The sequence below is a fragment of the Hyperolius riggenbachi genome, chromosome 2, assembly GCF_040937935.1.
Source record: "Hyperolius riggenbachi isolate aHypRig1 chromosome 2, aHypRig1.pri, whole genome shotgun sequence".
Taxonomy (NCBI): domain Eukaryota; kingdom Metazoa; phylum Chordata; class Amphibia; order Anura; family Hyperoliidae; genus Hyperolius; species Hyperolius riggenbachi.
In genome coordinates this window covers 4065590-4082730 of record NC_090647.1, presented here as the reverse complement: position 1 = coordinate 4082730, position 17141 = coordinate 4065590, and the positions used below count along the sequence as shown (strand labels likewise).

Here is a 17141-nt window from a genome sequence, read left to right as displayed (position 1 = left end):
CCAGGGAGAAGAGAGAGAGGAAGGCCCAGGGAGAGGAGAGAGAGGAAGGCCCAGGGAGAGGAGAGAGAGGAAGGCCCAGGGAGAGGAGTGGGAGGAAGGCCCAGGGAGAGGAGAAGAAAGAAGGCCCAAGGAGAGGAGAGGGAGGAAGGCCCAGGGAGAAGAGAGAGAGGAAGGCCCAGGGAGAGGAGAGAGAGGAAGGCCCAGGGAGAGGAGAGGAGAGGAAGGCCCAGGGAGAGGAGAGGGAGGAAGGCCCAGGGAGAGGAGAGGGAGGAAGGCCCAGGGAGAGGAGAAGGAGGAAGGCCCAGGGAGAGGAGAGAGAGGAAGGCCCAGGGAGAGGAGAGAGAGGAAGGCCCAGGGAGAGGAGAAGGAGGAAGGCCCAGGGAGAGGAGAGAGAGGAAGGCCCAGGGAGAGGAGAGGGAGGAAGGCCCAGGGAGAGGAGAAGGAGGAAGGCCCAGGGAGAGGAGAGAGAGGAAGGCCCAGGGAGAGGAGAAGGAGGAAGGCCCAGGGAGAGGAGAAGGAGGAAGGCCCAGGGAGAGGAGAGAGAGGAAGGCCCAGGGAGAGGAGAGAGAGGAAGGCCCAGGGAGAGGAGAGAGAGGAAGGCCCAGGGAGAGGAGTGGGAGGAAGGCCCAGGGAGAGGAGAAGGAGGAAGGCCCAGGGAGAGGAGAAGGAGGAAGGCCCAGGGAGAGGAGAGGAAGGAAGGCCCAGGGAGAGGAGAGAGAGGAAGGCCCAGGGAGAGGAGAGAGAGGAAGGCCCAGGGAGAAGAGAGGGAGGAAGGCCCAGGGAGAGGAGAGAGAGGAAGGCCCAGGGAGAGGAGAGGGAGGAAGGCCCAGGGAGAGGAGAAGGAGGAAGGCCCAGGGAGAGGAGAGAGAGGAAGGCCCAGGGAGAGGAGAGAAAGGAAGGCCCAGGGAGAGGAGAAGGAGGAAGGCCCAGGGAGAGGAGAGAGAGGAAGGCCCAGGGAGAGGAGAGAGAGGAAGGCCCAGGGAGAGGAGAAGGAGGAAGGCCCAGGGAGAGGAGAGAGAGGAAGGCCCAGGGAGAGGAGAGGGAGGAAGGCCCAGGGAGAGGAGAAGGAGGAAGGCCCAGGGAGAGGAGAGAGAGGAAGGCCCAGGGAGAGGAGAAGGAGGAAGGCCCAGGGAGAGGAGAAGGAGGAAGGCCCAGGGAGAGGAGAGAGAGGAAGGCCCAGGGAGAGGAGAGAGAGGAAGGCCCAGGGAGAGGAGAGAGAGGAAGGCCCAGGGAGAGGAGTGGGAGGAAGGCCCAGGGAGAGGAGAAGGAGGAAGGCCCAGGGAGAGGAGAAGGAGGAAGGCCCAGGGAGAGGAGAGGAAGGAAGGCCCAGGGAGAGGAGAGAGAGGAAGGCCCAGGGAGAGGAGAGAGAGGAAGGCCCAGGGAGAAGAGAGGGAGGAAGGCCCAGGGAGAGGAGAGAGAGGAAGGCCCAGGGAGAGGAGAGAGAGGAAGGCCCAGGGAGAGGAGAGAGAGGAAGGCCCAGGGAGAGGAGTGGGAGGAAGGCCCAGGGAGAGGAGAAGAAAGAAGGCCCAAGGAGAGGAGAGGGAGGAAGGCCCAGGGAGAAGAGAGAGAGGAAGGCCCAGGGAGAGGAGAGAGAGGAAGGCCCAGGGAGAGGAGAGGAGAGGAAGGCCCAGGGAGAGGAGAGGGAGGAAGGCCCAGGGAGAGGAGAGGGAGGAAGGCCCAGGGAGAGGAGAAGGAGGAAGGCCCAGGGAGAGGAGAGGAAGGAAGGCCCAGGGAGAGGAGAGAGAGGAAGGCCCAGGGAGAGGAGAGAGAGGAAGGCCCAGGGAGAAGAGAGGGAGGAAGGCCCAGGGAGAGGAGAGAGAGGAAGGCCCAGGGAGAGGAGAGAGAGGAAGGCCCAGGGAGAGGAGAGAGAGGAAGGCCCAGGGAGAGGAGTGGGAGGAAGGCCCAGGGAGAGGAGAAGAAAGAAGGCCCAAGGAGAGGAGAGGGAGGAAGGCCCAGGGAGAAGAGAGAGAGGAAGGCCCAGGGAGAGGAGAGAGAGGAAGGCCCAGGGAGAGGAGAGAGAGGAAGGCCCAGGGAGAGGAGAGAGAGGAAGGCCCAGGGAGAGGAGTGGGAGGAAGGCCCAGGGAGAGGAGAAGGAGGAAGGCCCAGGGAGAGGAGAAGGAGGAAGGCCCAGGGAGAGGAGAGGAAGGAAGGCCCAGGGAGAGGAGAGAGAGGAAGGCCCAGGGAGAGGAGAGAGAGGAAGGCCCAGGGAGAAGAGAGGGAGGAAGGCCCAGGGAGAGGAGAGAGAGGAAGGCCCAGGGAGAGGAGAGGGAGGAAGGCCCAGGGAGAGGAGAAGGAGGAAGGCCCAGGGAGAGGAGAGAGAGGAAGGCCCAGGGAGAGGAGAGAAAGGAAGGCCCAGGGAGAGGAGAAGGAGGAAGGCCCAGGGAGAGGAGAGAGAGGAAGGCCCAGGGAGAGGAGAGAGAGGAAGGCCCAGGGAGAGGAGAAGGAGGAAGGCCCAGGGAGAGGAGAGAGAGGAAGGCCCAGGGAGAGGAGAGGGAGGAAGGCCCAGGGAGAGGAGAAGGAGGAAGGCCCAGGGAGAGGAGAGAGAGGAAGGCCCAGGGAGAGGAGAAGGAGGAAGGCCCAGGGAGAGGAGAAGGAGGAAGGCCCAGGGAGAGGAGAGAGAGGAAGGCCCAGGGAGAGGAGAGAGAGGAAGGCCCAGGGAGAGGAGAGAGAGGAAGGCCCAGGGAGAGGAGTGGGAGGAAGGCCCAGGGAGAGGAGAAGGAGGAAGGCCCAGGGAGAGGAGAAGGAGGAAGGCCCAGGGAGAGGAGAGGAAGGAAGGCCCAGGGAGAGGAGAGAGAGGAAGGCCCAGGGAGAGGAGAGAGAGGAAGGCCCAGGGAGAAGAGAGGGAGGAAGGCCCAGGGAGAGGAGAGAGAGGAAGGCCCAGGGAGAGGAGAGAGAGGAAGGCCCAGGGAGAGGAGAGAGAGGAAGGCCCAGGGAGAGGAGTGGGAGGAAGGCCCAGGGAGAGGAGAAGAAAGAAGGCCCAAGGAGAGGAGAGGGAGGAAGGCCCAGGGAGAAGAGAGAGAGGAAGGCCCAGGGAGAGGAGAGAGAGGAAGGCCCAGGGAGAGGAGAGGAGAGGAAGGCCCAGGGAGAGGAGAGGGAGGAAGGCCCAGCGACAGGACCTCTTCATTCACTAGGAAGCACCCATAATAAAAGTTTTCTGTGCATTTGTTTAGCTAATTATGGTGATAAATGAGCGCATTGTGGAATATTGGGCATAAATGATCTCATTCAGTATTAATGAATGATTCATAACAGCTTTTCAGCTTCACTGACTTAAGGACTAGCTGAATATCTGCGTGCGGCGGGTGTAAACTGATAACACAGAGATAAGCTGTACTGCTGTTATGTAATGGAAAGAATCACTCAGCCTGTTTCCTGAGCGCCCTCCCCTAGCAACCGAGACTGAACTGACACACTGCAGTTTCCTGTGTGCCCTCCCCTAGCAACCAAGACTGAACTGGCACACTGCAGTATCCTGAGCACCCTCCCCTAGCAACCGAGACTGAACTGACACACTGCAGTTTCCTGAGCACCCTCCCCTAACAACCGAGACTGAACTGACACACTGCAGTTTCCTGAGCACCTCCCCTAACAACCGAGACTGAACTGACACACTGCAGTTTCCTGAGCACCTCCCCTAGCAACCGAGACTGAACTGACACACTGCAGTTTCCTGAGCACCCTCCCCTAGCAACCGAGACTGAACTGACACACTGCAGTTTCCTAAGCACCCTCCCCTAGCAACCGAGACTGAACTGACACACTGCAGTTTCCTGAGCACCCTCCCCTAACAACCGAGACTGAACTGACACACTGCAGTTTCCTGAGCGCCCTCCCCTAGCAACCGAGACTGAACTGACACACTGCAGTTTCCTGAGCACCCTCCCCTAGCAACCGAGACTGAACTGACACACTGCAGTATCCTGAGCACCCTCCCCTAACAACCAAGACTGAACTGACACATTGCAGTTTCCTGAGCACCCTCCCCTAACAACCGAGACTAAACTGGCACACTGCAGTTTCCTGAGCACCCTCCCCTAGCAACCGAGACTGAACTGGCACACTGCAGTTTCCTGAGCACCTCCCCTAGCAACCGAGACTGAACTGACACACTGCAGTATCCTGAGCACCCTCCCCTAGCAACCGAGACTAAACTGACACACTGCAGTTTCCTGAGCACCCTCCCCTAACAACCGAGACTGAACTGACACACTGCAGTTTCCTGAGCACCTTCCCCAAATAACCGAGACTGAACTGACACACTGCAGTTTCCTGAGTGCCCTCCCCTAACAACCGAGACTGAACTGACACACTGCAGTTTCCTGAGCACCTCCCCTAGCAACCGAGACTGAACTGACACACTGCAGTTTCCTGAGCACCCTCCCCTAGCAACCGAGACTGAACTGACACACTGCAGTTTCCTGAGCAACGCAGGTGGCCGTGAACTATACACAAATGCACGGTGCCCACATTGCTCTCCACTGGACATGGCAAATGTCTGGCAGCAGAGAGGGGATAGGGACCACGGGTGAGGTCTGGCAGCAGGCAGTGGATGGGCATAGGGACCACGGGTGAGGTCTGGCAGCAGAGAGGGGATAGGGACCACGGGTGAGGTCTGGCAGCAGGCAGTGGATGGGCATAGGGACCACGGGTGAGGTCTGGCAGCAGGCAGTGGATGGGCATAGGGACCATGGCGTGAGGTCTGGCAGCAGGCAGTGGATGGGCATAGGGACCATGGCGTGAGGTCTGGCAGCAGGCAGTGGATGGGCATAGGGACCATGGCGTGAGGTCTGGCAGCAGGCAGTGGATGGGCATAGGGACCATGGCGTGAGGTCTGGCAGCAGGCAGTGGATGGGCATAGGGACCACGGGTGAGGTCTGGTACCAGGAAGGGATAGAAACCATGGCGTGAGGTCTGGTACCAGGCAGGGATAGGGACCATGGGGTGAGGTCTGGTACTAGGCAGGGATAGGGACCATGGGGTGAGGTCTGGTACCAGGCAGGGATAGGGACCATGGGGTGAGGTCTGGTACCAGGCAGGGATAGGGACCATGGGGTGAGGTCTGGTACCAGGCAGGGATAGGGACCATGGGGTGAGGTCTGGTACCAGGCAGGGATAGGGACCATGGCGTGAGGTCTGGTACCAGGCAGGGATAGGGACCATGGGGTGAGGTCTGGTACCAGGCAGGGATAGGGACCATGGGGTGAGGTCTGGCAGCAGGCAGTGGATGGGCATAGGGACCACGGGTGAGGTCTGGTACCAGGCAGGGATAGAAACCATGGCGTGAGGTCTGGTACCAGGCAGGGATAGGGACCATGGGGTGAGGTCTGGTACCAGGCAGGGATAGGGACCATGGGGTGAGGTCTGGTACCAGGCAGGGATAGGGACCATGGGGTGAGGTCTGGTACTAGGCAGGGATAGGGACCATGGGGTGAGGTCTGGCAGCAGGCAGTGGATGGGCATAGGGACCATGGCGTGAGGTCTGGTACCAGGAAGGGATAGAAACCATGGCGTGAGGTCTGGTACCAGGCAGGGATAGGGACCATGGGGTGAGGTCTGGTACCAGGCAGGGATAGGGACCATGGGGTGAGGTCTGGTACCAGGCAGGGATAGGGACCATGGCGTGAGGTCTGGTACCAGGCAGGGATAGGGACCATGGGGTGAGGTCTGGTACCAGGCAGGGATAGGGACCATGGGGTGAGGTCTGGTACTAGGCAGGGATAGGGACCATGGGGTGAGGTCTGGCAACAGGCGGCAGAGAGGGGACAAGGGCCATGGGGTGAGGTCTGGTACTAGGCAGGGATAGGGACCATGGGGTGAGGTCTGGTACTAGGCAGGGATAGGGACCATGGGGTGAGGTCTGGCACCAGGCAGCAGAGAGGGGACAAGGGCCATGGGGTGAGGTCTGGCACCAGGCAGCAGAGAGGGGACAAGGGCCATGGGGTGAGGTCTGATAGCAGGCACCAGAGAGGGGACAAGGACCATGGGGTGAGGTCTGGCACCAGGCACCAGAGAGGGGACAAGGACCATGGGGTGAGGTCTGGCACCAGGCAGCAGAGAGGGGACAAGGGCCATGGGGTGAGGTCTGGCACCATGCAGAGGATAGGGTGAGGTGAGACACCAGAGAGGGGACAAGGACCATGGGGTGAGGTCTGGCACCAAGCAGCAGAGAGGGGACAAGGGCCATGGGGTGAGGTCTGATAGCAGGCAGCAGAGAGGGGACAAGGGCCATGGGGTGAGGTCTGGCACCAGGCAGCAGAGAGGGGACAAGGGCCATGGGGTGAGGTCTGGCACCAGGCAGCAGAGAGGGGACAAGGGCCATGGGGTGAGGTCTGGCACCATGCAGAGGATAGGGTGAGGTGAGACACCAGAGAGGGGACAAGGACCATGGGGTGAGGTCTGGCACCAAGCAGCAGAGAGGGGACAAGGGCCATGGGGTGAGGTCTGATAGCAGGCAGCAGAGAGGGGACAAGGGCCATGGGGTGAGGTCTGGCACCAGGCAGCAGAGAGGGGACAAGGGCCATGGGGTGAGGTCTGGCACCAGGCAGCAGAGAGGGGACAAGGGCCATGGGGTGAGGTCTGGCACCAAGCAGCAGAGAGGGGACAAGGGCCATGGGGTGAGGTCTGATAGCAGGCAGCAGAGAGGGGACAAGGGCCATGGGGTGAGGTCTGGCACCAGGCAGCAGAGAGGGGACAAGGGCCATGGGGTGAGGTCTGGCACCAGGCAGCAGAGAGGGGACAAGGGCCATGGGGTGAGGTCTGGCACCAGGCAGCAGAGAGGGGACAAGGACCATGGGGTGAGGTCTGGCACCAGAGAGGGGACAAAGGCCATGGGGTAAGGTCTGGCATTAGAGAGGGGACAAGGACCATGGGGTGAGGTCTGGCACCAGGCAGCAGAGAGGGGACAAGGGCCATGGGGTGAGGTCTGGCACCAGGCAGTGGTCCAGAGGGTGGACGGTGTGGATAAAGGCCATCACACGCCACTCATGCTAGTAAGACAGCCAATCGGCTGTGTCTGCTAAGAGTCTAGAGTGAGTAGGGTGGCCCTGATGTGTGGCACAGAGATTGAGCACATGGGCCCTTATAGCTTTTTCTCCTACGCTTTCTCCCAGGAGATAATCTCCTGTAAAATGTAAAAGGAGTAAAGCTTTTCTCCTTGCTTTCATTAAATGATATAATGATTTGTATGTGTAGTACAGCTAAGAAATAAAGCATTAGCAGTAGAGGCATTAGTCTAATATTGTTTCCAGTACACGAAGTGTTAAGAAACTCCAGTTAGCTATGTAAAAAAGCCATTGACTTTCAAAGTCGCAGAGAGCTCTGTCTTCTGAAGCTTGTTATCTCAACTGTCAGTCACTCTATTTTCTTTCTTTCTCCAGAGGACAGGTCAATAGTTTGCTGGCCTACTCTTTGTGTTTCAACATTTTTTATTGAGTTTTTCATTTTAAAAGGTATAACAAAGCTGTATACAGGAGCTTAACAAAGTCCACAGAAAAGGGGGACAACGTAACATTGAACAGTTACCGGATGTCGTTGAAAGACGGCAAAGAGGTAAGCTACACTAAATAAAACACTTAAAACAAGGTACAATTAAGGAGAGGTCATCCACAGTTTGCTGAAAGTGTGCCCCAGAGGACTATACCCATTGGGTGCGCATTGGGTGCGACCTTAACGTCGCACCATGTGACATTAAAGTCGAACCCAATGCGACCTTATGGGCGCATCGGGTGCACCGTTTTCGTCGCACCGCGATGCGACATTTCGTGCACACCGCGCTGTGCGCACGCAAAGTTTTCAGTGTGGGACTTTAAGCGCGATGTGAATTTAGTAAACGGTGCTAACCCAGTCAGCCCCCTAGTTATCACGCCCAAAGTCTTTAGGTGTGCTAACTGGGTTAGCACCGTTTACTGAATCAAGCCCATCAAGTGGAGAAAGAGAGAGAAAGAAGAAAGAGAAGAATAAAAAGGAGAAGAAAGGAACGTGGGAAGGGCGGTCCCGACTCATAACCTCGTTCTAAAGGAATTCTCCAAAGATGGATGCTCAAGTTGGATCCAGGGCTCCCAAATCTTTTTACATTTATTATGGGTATCTCTCAGGATGCTAGTCAGTTTCTCGTTAATCATGAAGGAGTTAACTCTAGATTTCACTTCAGTAATGTTGACAGAGGGTTTCTTCCAATTTCTGGCAATCATCATCGTGGCTGCTGAGAAGATAAAGGAGGTGAATTTGTTTTGGGAGAAGGTCAGGGACTCTAGTTTTGCATGTAGAAGGGCTTGCCAGGGATCTCTAGGAATATGTGTATGAAAAAGAGTCAAGAGGATTCTATAAACCTGACACCAAAATCTGGTGAGTGTGTGTGTGTGTGTGGGGGGGGGGGAGGGGCAGGTCCACCAAATATGTAGCATGTCACCGGGTGATCTGCAGCCTCGGAAGCAAGAAGGGTTAGCTGAAGGGTATACTTTATTTATTCTGGAGGGGACTAGGTACCAGCGAGTCATGACTTTGTAAGCTGCCTCTATGGTATGCAGGTTAGATGAGCAGTGAGAGATTCTATCCCAGATATTGAGCCAGTCCTCCCTATCCTTTGTGCCTGGGAGGTCTGCCTCCCATCTGGACGTGTAAGCATGGGTAAGGGATGTTCTGGGCGAGTGAGGAAGGCGTAGATCGTGGAAATGAATCCTCTGGAGGTAGGTCTATGAAGGCAGATATTTTCATATGGTGTAGTGTTATAAGGAGAGTCTGGTGACTGGATTAGGGATTGTATCCAGTGTCTTATTTGTAGGCAGCAGAAATATTCCCTGGGCGGTACCTGTGAGTTTTCCTGCACGGAAGGCCAGGAACAGACCCCTCTAGGGGAGAGAAAGTGAGTTACCCTAGTAAAGCCGTTATCTACCCACCAGTGGAAAGCTACAGGGTCCTCATATCCTGGGGTAAAAAGGGGGTTATTAATCTAAGTGGTAAGAGAGGAAGATAAGTGGACGATAATTTGGCCGAGTACCATATTGAATCCCAGACCTGGAGGCTATGGAGCATAGGGGGGCTAAGGGTGGAGGGCCTTGTCTTCTGAGGTAACCAAAGTAAAGTGCTCGGGAGTAAAGGGAAGCTGTCTGGCATTTCAAGGAAGACCCACGGGGGGTATCTTGGATTTGAAAAAGCCTAGTCAGCTGGGTTATCATGGCTGCTCGGCAGTAGGAGCAAATTTGAGGTACTCCAAGACCACCATCCAATTTGTGGGTGAAGAGGGTTGATCTATTGACCCTGTGGTGTTTATGGCCCCAGATAAAAGATTGTATCCTATTCTGAAAAATGCAGAGGTAATGGTTGGGGACTTTAACGGGGAGAGTGCGGAAATAGTAAAGGAGTTTGGGAAGGAAGGACATCTTTATTGAATTAATTCTACCTAACCAAGAGAGTGGAAGCGAGGACCACCTGTCGGTTAGTGTAGATAGAGATTTTAATCATTGAGGGTAATTAGCAGCAAAAAGAGAGGCGTAATTAGGGGTTAGTGTAATTCCTAGATAAGGTAGGGACTGGACCCATGTGAAGGAGTTAGATACCTGGAGTTGGGAAGAGACACATGGGGATAGGGATAGTCCCATGGCCTTGGATTTGGTCATATTGATACTTAAGCCAGAAACTTGAGCAAAATATGTAAAAGCTTTAAGAGCATTTGGGAATGGGAATACGGGGATGTGTGAGAAATAGCAAAGTATCATCAGTGAACATTAGCAATTTATGAGATGCCTGCCCTCTCAGCCCCCTTAATATCGCGTAGAAAGCACGCGAAAGGCTCCAAGGCTAAGATAAAAAGAAGGGGGGAGAGGAGGCAGCCCTGTCGTGTTCCTCGCTTTATGATAAAGGGCTGTGAGCTATGGCCAAAGTACCATACTGATGCTGTAGGTGAAGAGTATAACCCGCCAATCCAGTTTATAAAGTGAGGGTCCAGTCTGCTCAAAGTGTGTTTTAGGTATTGCCAGGAGAGGGTGTCGAAGGCCTTGAAGATGTCCAAGGATAAAGCAGCACTCGGAATTATCCGAGAGTGCAGGTAATGGGATAGGAGGATGGCCCGTCTAGTGCTGTCTTTGGCCTGTTTACCTGATATAAAACCCACTTGGTCTTGGTGAATCAATGTTGGAAGGAATCTATTCAGGCGTAGGCCTAGGATTTTACCTAGCAATTTAATGTCCACGTTGATGAGAGATATGGGGCGAAACTGATGAGCAGCGTGGCAGTCTTGCTCAACCTTTGGAATCCTAGAGATGTGGGCTGATAGCATGGAGTTAGGAGGAAGTTTGCCTTCTCGTAGCTCATTGTAGCACTTAGTTAAGGTGGGGGCCAGTAAACAGGCTAGCCTGCTCTGTAAAATCATTTAGAATTCTGAGTAATGTGTAAACTGCAAATATTAGAGAATGATGCAATGTTCTAAAAAAACACTATAACTGAAAATAAAAATATTAAATATGTTCTTGTAATTTTCCATACTACACAACCAATTCATTTTATCATCATTTGTTTGGCTTCCGTGTCTCTTTAACATTGGAATGAAATCCTTAAGTTTTGGATTATTCTTTAAGTTATGGATAGAATGGTGTGAAACGTGAACTCACAGAGTAGCACAGTTTGTTAGAGTTTTATGATTGATCACTTTACTTTAGCTGTCATTAAGGCCACACACCATACAATTTAAAAAAAATGTGTTCAATTCAAGAATTGCAGTCAATTTTTCTGAATCATTGTAACATTTCAACAATATGACCAATGTATACACATATGTTCAATTTCCCCCCCAATTATGATAAAAATGATTGGAAACCCTGAGAAAATTGCTAGGGTGAGTATATTAATAAATTTACAATCTAACACACACCGTACAATCTTTATACAGATACTGCCTCACAGTACATCCTTCGATATGCGGGCAATTTAATGGCAGCATTTGTAACCCCCCCCCCCCACAAGCCCCCCCCCCCTACCCCATAAGCACCCCCCCCTACCCCATAAGCACCCCCCCACCACCACCATCATGAACAAGGGTCTGTTCACACTGCAAGGATCAAAAACTGATTCGGTAGAAAAACAATAAAATGGATCAGTCTTTATTTGGGCGTCAGTTTTTCCTCAGCGACTTCCGTTTTGTTAGCAATCGGTCAATGCAACACATCCGTGGATCCGTCAGATTATCACAGCCTCACCTGGTGAAGCTGACCGAATGGATCCATTTCAAACAGACTGATTTATTACTAATGATAACAGGATCTGTTCGCATCAGTTGGGATCTGTTCTGGAAACAGACCATTTTTTTGGACAGTGTGAACTGGTTCTCAGGGATGTGGTGCATTTACTGTCTGGTGTCACACAGGAGTGTGGTGCACAGATCTGCCTCTATGGGATATTGCCTCCCTGCCAATGCTGAGTGCTGGCAATGCCCTCCGCTGCCCATGTGAAGGAGAATGTCATCGGAGACTGTATCTACTCAGGAATGAAGATGGAAGCCACTCCCTTCAATATCGCTTTATTGCATCATTACCACCAAATAACATAATTAAGCAGCATGACTACACAATACATTAGGTACCATCATCTCAAAATAATCTCCAAATTAGAAGTAGGTATCATGACCCCTAAAAAGCAATTAGGCAGCATGGCCCCGAAATAACATAATTCAGCATCTTGACCCCCACAGCGGCAGCGTAAGATTACACAATTCAGCACCATGACCCCTAAATGACATAATTGAGCCTCATGATCCCCCAAATAGAAGTTAGGTAGCACAATCCCACAAAACATGATGAGGCAGCATGACTCCCACATAACATAATTAAGCACCGTAAGCCCTGTTGTCACTCATGTTGCAGAGCACTATTCCCCACGATTATTGATGCAGGTGGGCAGTGGCACGCTCTGACAGTAACCCACAAAGGTTCTTACATTCAGGATTATCGCACACCAATATACAGATTCTCCTAGATGAAGGGTTTGCAGTTTATACTTCTATATAAGAAGAAATGATGACGGAATCGCAGCTTCAATCAGCAAACAATAATGCATAGATCCGGAGCATGAGCGAGAGGGAGGTGAAATGCCTGATGGGGTGACAAACTGATGGGGTGACATACTGACTGGGGAGATACTGACTGGGGAGATACTGACTGGGGAGATACTGACGGGGGAGATACTGACGGGGGAGATACTGACGGGATGAGATACTGACGGGGGAGATACTGACGGGGGAGATACTGACGGGGGAGATACTGACGGGGGAGATACTGACGGGATGAGATACTGACGGGGTGACAAACTGACGGGGGAGATACTGACGGGGGAGATACTGACGGGGGAGATACTGACGGGGGAGATACTGACGGGGGAGATACTGACGGGGGAGATACTGACGGGGGAGATACTGACGGGGGAGATACTGACTGGGGAGATACTGACGGGGGAGATACTGACGGGGGAGATACTGACGGGGGAGATACTGACGGGGGAGATACTGACGGGGGAGATACTGACGGGGGAGATACTGACGGGGGAGATACTGACGGGGGAGATACTGACGGGGGAGAAACTGACTGGGGAGATACTGACGGGGAAGATACTGACGGGATGAGATACTGATGGGGTGACAAACTGATGGGGGAGATACTGACGGGGTGACAAACTGACGGGGTGACATACTCACGGGGGAGATACTGACTGGGGAGATACTGACGGGTGACATACTGACTGGGGAGATACTGACTGGGGAGATACTGACTGGGGAGATACTGACGGGGGAGATACTGACGGGGGAGATACTGACTGGGGAGATACTGACGGGGGAGATACTGACTGGGGAGATACTGACGGGGGAGATACTGACGGGGGAGATACTGACGGGGGAGATACTGACGGGGGAGATACTGACGGGGGAGAAACTGACTGGGGAGATACTGACGGGGAAGATACTGACGGGATGAGATACTGATGGGGTGACAAACTGATGGGGGAGATACTGACGGGGTGACAAACTGACGGGGTGACATACTCACGGGGGAGATACTGATGGGGTGAGATACCACAGGAGGTCAACTCCTCTGTGAAATCACATAGAATTGTGTCATTTGGCAGTCAGCGAGGATATAACTCATGTCTAATAACACATTCTTTGTGAAATGATCACTGCAGGTAACACCCATGTCAGATGTATGGGGCCACCAATGTGTGTAACACCCGTGTCAGATCCACGGGGCCACCAATGTGTGTAACACCCGTGTCAGATCCACGGGGTCACCAATGTGTGTAACACCCGTATCAGATCCACGGGGTCACCAGTGTGTGTAACACCCGTGTCAGATCCACGGGGTCACCAGTGTTCTCCAGATTGGGTGAAGCTCCTCAATCAGGAAAATGAAGATCTCTTCTGGACAGGTGACTGGACCGGGCACACATCTGCAGATAACTATCTTATCAATGATACACAGTTGGTTTTTGGTCACTGTACTCACCCATGAAAGGTCACATCCCAGGAATCTCGGGTACTTTACAGCCACAGATCCTCCCAAGTGCAGACTGATCTTCTCACTGATTGTAAATGGTCAAGCAGGTCACCGTCCAGCCAAAATCTCTGATGGTAGCCTTTATGTGCAGACAAGATGGCTTCCACCAGAAATGGGACTATAGGTGTTCCTTTTAGAACCTCTGGAATGGACTATATGGCTAGGTCTGTGTGCTGCAATCAGTAGACCTGGAGGGCTTCACTTCTGGGCTCTCTCATCGCAAGGACTGATATTTCACTGATCAAAGGACACATGAATGTCACTTCCGTGTCTGGAAGCAAAGCAGGACCTCTCCACCAATGGCCACCGCAATGCAGGACCTCTCCACCAATGGCCACCGCAATGCAGGACCTCTCCACCAATGGCCACCGCAAAGCAGGACCTCTCCACCAATGGCCACCGCAAAGCAGGACCTCTCCACCAGTGGCCACAGCAACGCAGGACTTCTCCACCAATGGTCACAGCAACGCAGGACCTCTCCACCAGTGGCCACAGCAACGCAGGACCTCTCCACCAGTGGCCACAGCAACGCAGGACCTCTCCACCAGTGGCCACAGCAACGCAGGACCTCTCCACCAGTGGCCACAGCAACGCAGGACCTCTCCACCAGTGGCCACAGCAACGCAGGACCTCTCCACCAGTGGCCACAGCAACGCAGGACCTCTCCACCAGTGGCCACAGCAACGCAGGACCTCTCCACCAGTGGTCACAGTAAAGCAGGACCTCTCCACCAGTGGCCACAGCAACGCAGGACCTCTCCACCAGTGGCCACAGCAACGCAGGACCTCTCCACCAGTGGCCACAGCAACGCAGGACCTCTCCACCAGTGGACACAGTAAAGCAGGACCTCTCCACCAGTGGCCACAGCAAAGCAGAACCTCTCCACCAGTGGTCACAGCAACGCAGGACTTCTCCACCAGTGGTCACAGCAACTCAGGACCTCTCCACCAGTGGCCACATCAAAGCAGGACCTCTCCAGTGTCCACCAGAGCCACCTCACCTGAGGTCTCTTACTAAAAGGAAGGATGGGGAATGTTTCACAGTCTGCATGGAGTAAAGATGAATAAACAGATGAGGACTCTATGGCAACCTTGTCTCCCTGCAGCTGGAAGGATGGACATAGACAGTCTCTCCAAGTCTTTCTACCTGCAGAAGAAACTGGGTGAAGATGTTCTCTGAGGGTCTTCAGAATATTGTGGATTGCTGGAAGCTATCTGTAAGGAATGATGTAGTCTGTGGAAATCACAGTTCAGAATAAGGAAGTCTATGGAAGTATCTAAAGATGGTAGAAGTAACTGTTGGGAATTCATCAGATTATGGAGGTATATGTGAGGAACAAAGCAGTCTCTTGAGGTATCTGTGAGGGATGAGGCAGGCTCTGGAGGTATCTATGAAGGATGAGTCAGGCTCTTGAGGTATCTGTGAGGGATGATGCAGGCTCTGGAGGTATCTGTGAGGGATGATGCAGGCTCTGGAGGTATCTGCGAGGGATGATGCAGGCTCTGGAGGTATCTGTGAGGGATGATGCAGTCTCTGGAGGTATCTGCGAGGGATGAGGCAGGCTCTGGAGGTATCTATGAGGGATGAGTCAGGCTCTTGAGGTATCTGCAAGGGATGATGCAGGCTCTGGAGGTATCTGTGAGGGATGAGGCAGGCTCTGGAGGTATCTATGAGGGATGAGTCAGGCTCTTGAGGTATCTGCGAGGGATGATGCAGGCTCTGGAGGTATCTGTGAGGGGTGATGCAGGCTCTGGAGGTATCTCTGTGAAGGATGAAGCAGTATCAGTAGCGAGTCAGTCTGCAGAGAGGAGCAGAGCATGTGTTACAGTCAGACCGGTTGGTCGCTCCCTCCTGTGGCAGTGGGCAGGCTCTGGAGGTATCTGTGAGATGAGGCAGGCTCTGGAGGTATCTCTGTGAAGGATGAAGCGTCAGTCTGCACAGAGGAGCATGTGTGACAGTGTGTGACAGTCAGACGGGTTGGTCGCTCCCTCCTCTGGCAGTGGGCAGGCTCTGGAGGTATCTGTGAGATGAGGCAGGCTCTGGAGGTATCTCTGTAAAGGATGAAGCGTCAGTCTGCACAGAGGAGCATGTGTGACAGTGTGTGACAGTCAGACGGGTTGGTCGCTCCCTCCTCTGGCAGTGGGCAGGCTCTGGAGGTATCTGTGAGATGAGGCAGGCTCTGGAGGTATCTCTGTGAAGGATGAAGCGTCAGTCTGCAGAGAGCAGCGTGTGTGACAGTCAGACCGGTTGGTCGCTCTCTCCTGTGGCAGTAGGCAGGCTCTGGAGGTATCTCTGTGAAGGATGAAGCGTCAGTCTGCACAGAGGAGCATGTGTGACAGTGTGTGACAGTCAGACGGGTTGGTCGCTCCCTCCTCTGGCAGTGGGCAGGCTCTGGAGGTATCTCTGTGAAGGATGAAGCGTCAGTCTGCACAGAGGAGCGTGTGTGACAGTCAGACGGGTTGGTCGCTCCCTCCTCTGGCAGTGGGAGGCTCTTCCCAAGCGTGTAATCTATATTTATGTACAACTTGCTCATCCTGTCATAGTTCAGTCTCCTCTCACATACATTATCCTGCAGCATAATATAGGAATTAATGCTAATTACCACTGCGGAACCAGTTCTGCAACAACCTGGCTCCATATCGCTGCAATTACCATTATATATATATCTATATGAAGTCACCGGAATCTTTATTAGGAGCTGATAACACAAATAGCTCAGCAGCCAATTACACAGAGACATGGGAAGAATGGAAGAGGACCTGTCACCTGCCAATCACACAGAGACATGGGAAGAATGGAAGAGGACCTGTCACCTGCCAATCACACAGAGACATGGGAAGAATGGAAGAGGACCTGTCACCTGCCAATCACACAGAGACATGGGAAGAATGGAAGAGGACCTGTCACCTGCCAATCACACAGGGCAGTGAGGCCTCCAGACATGGGAAGAATGGAAGAGGACCTGTCACCTGCCAATCACACAGGGCAGTGAGGTCTCCAGACATGGGAAGAATGGAAGAGGACCTGTCACCTGCCAATCACTCAGGGCAGTGAGGCCTCCAGACATGGGAAGAATGGAAGAGGACCTGTCACCTGACAATCACTCAGGGCAGTGAGGCCTCCAGACATGGGAAGAATGGAAGAGGACCTGTCACCTGACAATCACACAGGGCAGTGAGGCCTCCAGACATGAGAAGAATGGAAGAGGACCTGTCACCTGCCAATCACACAGGGCAGTGAGGCCTCCAGACATGGGAAGCTGCTGAATGGAAGAGGACCTGTCACCTGCCAATCACACAGGGCAGTGAGGCCTCCAGACATGGGAAGGATGGAAGAGGACCTGTCACCTGCCAATCACACAGGGCAGTGAGGCCTCCAGACATGGGAAGGATGGAAGAGGACCTGTCACCTGCCAATCACACAGAGACATGGGAAGAATGGAAGAGGAACTGTCACCTGCCAATCACACAGAGACATGGGAAGGATGGAAGAGGACCTGTCACCTGCCAATCACACAGGGCAGTGAGGTCTCCAGACATGGGAAGGATGGAAGAGGACCTGTCACCTGCCAATCACACAGGGCAGTGAGGCCTCCAGACATGGGAA

General features: G+C 53.9%; 1 protein-coding gene across 1 annotated transcript in view; it reads right to left on the bottom strand.

Annotated features, from left to right (window-relative positions):
• LOC137545339 (FH2 domain-containing protein 1-like) overlaps positions 1–15986 on the bottom strand; it is a 93772-nt gene extending 77786 nt beyond the window's left edge. The window contains exon 1 of the mRNA XM_068266462.1: positions 13485–15986. The gene's annotated coding sequence lies outside the window, so the exon portion shown is untranslated. The remainder of the gene's footprint in view (positions 1–13484) is intronic.
• Between the last annotated feature and the right edge of the window lie 1155 nt (positions 15987–17141).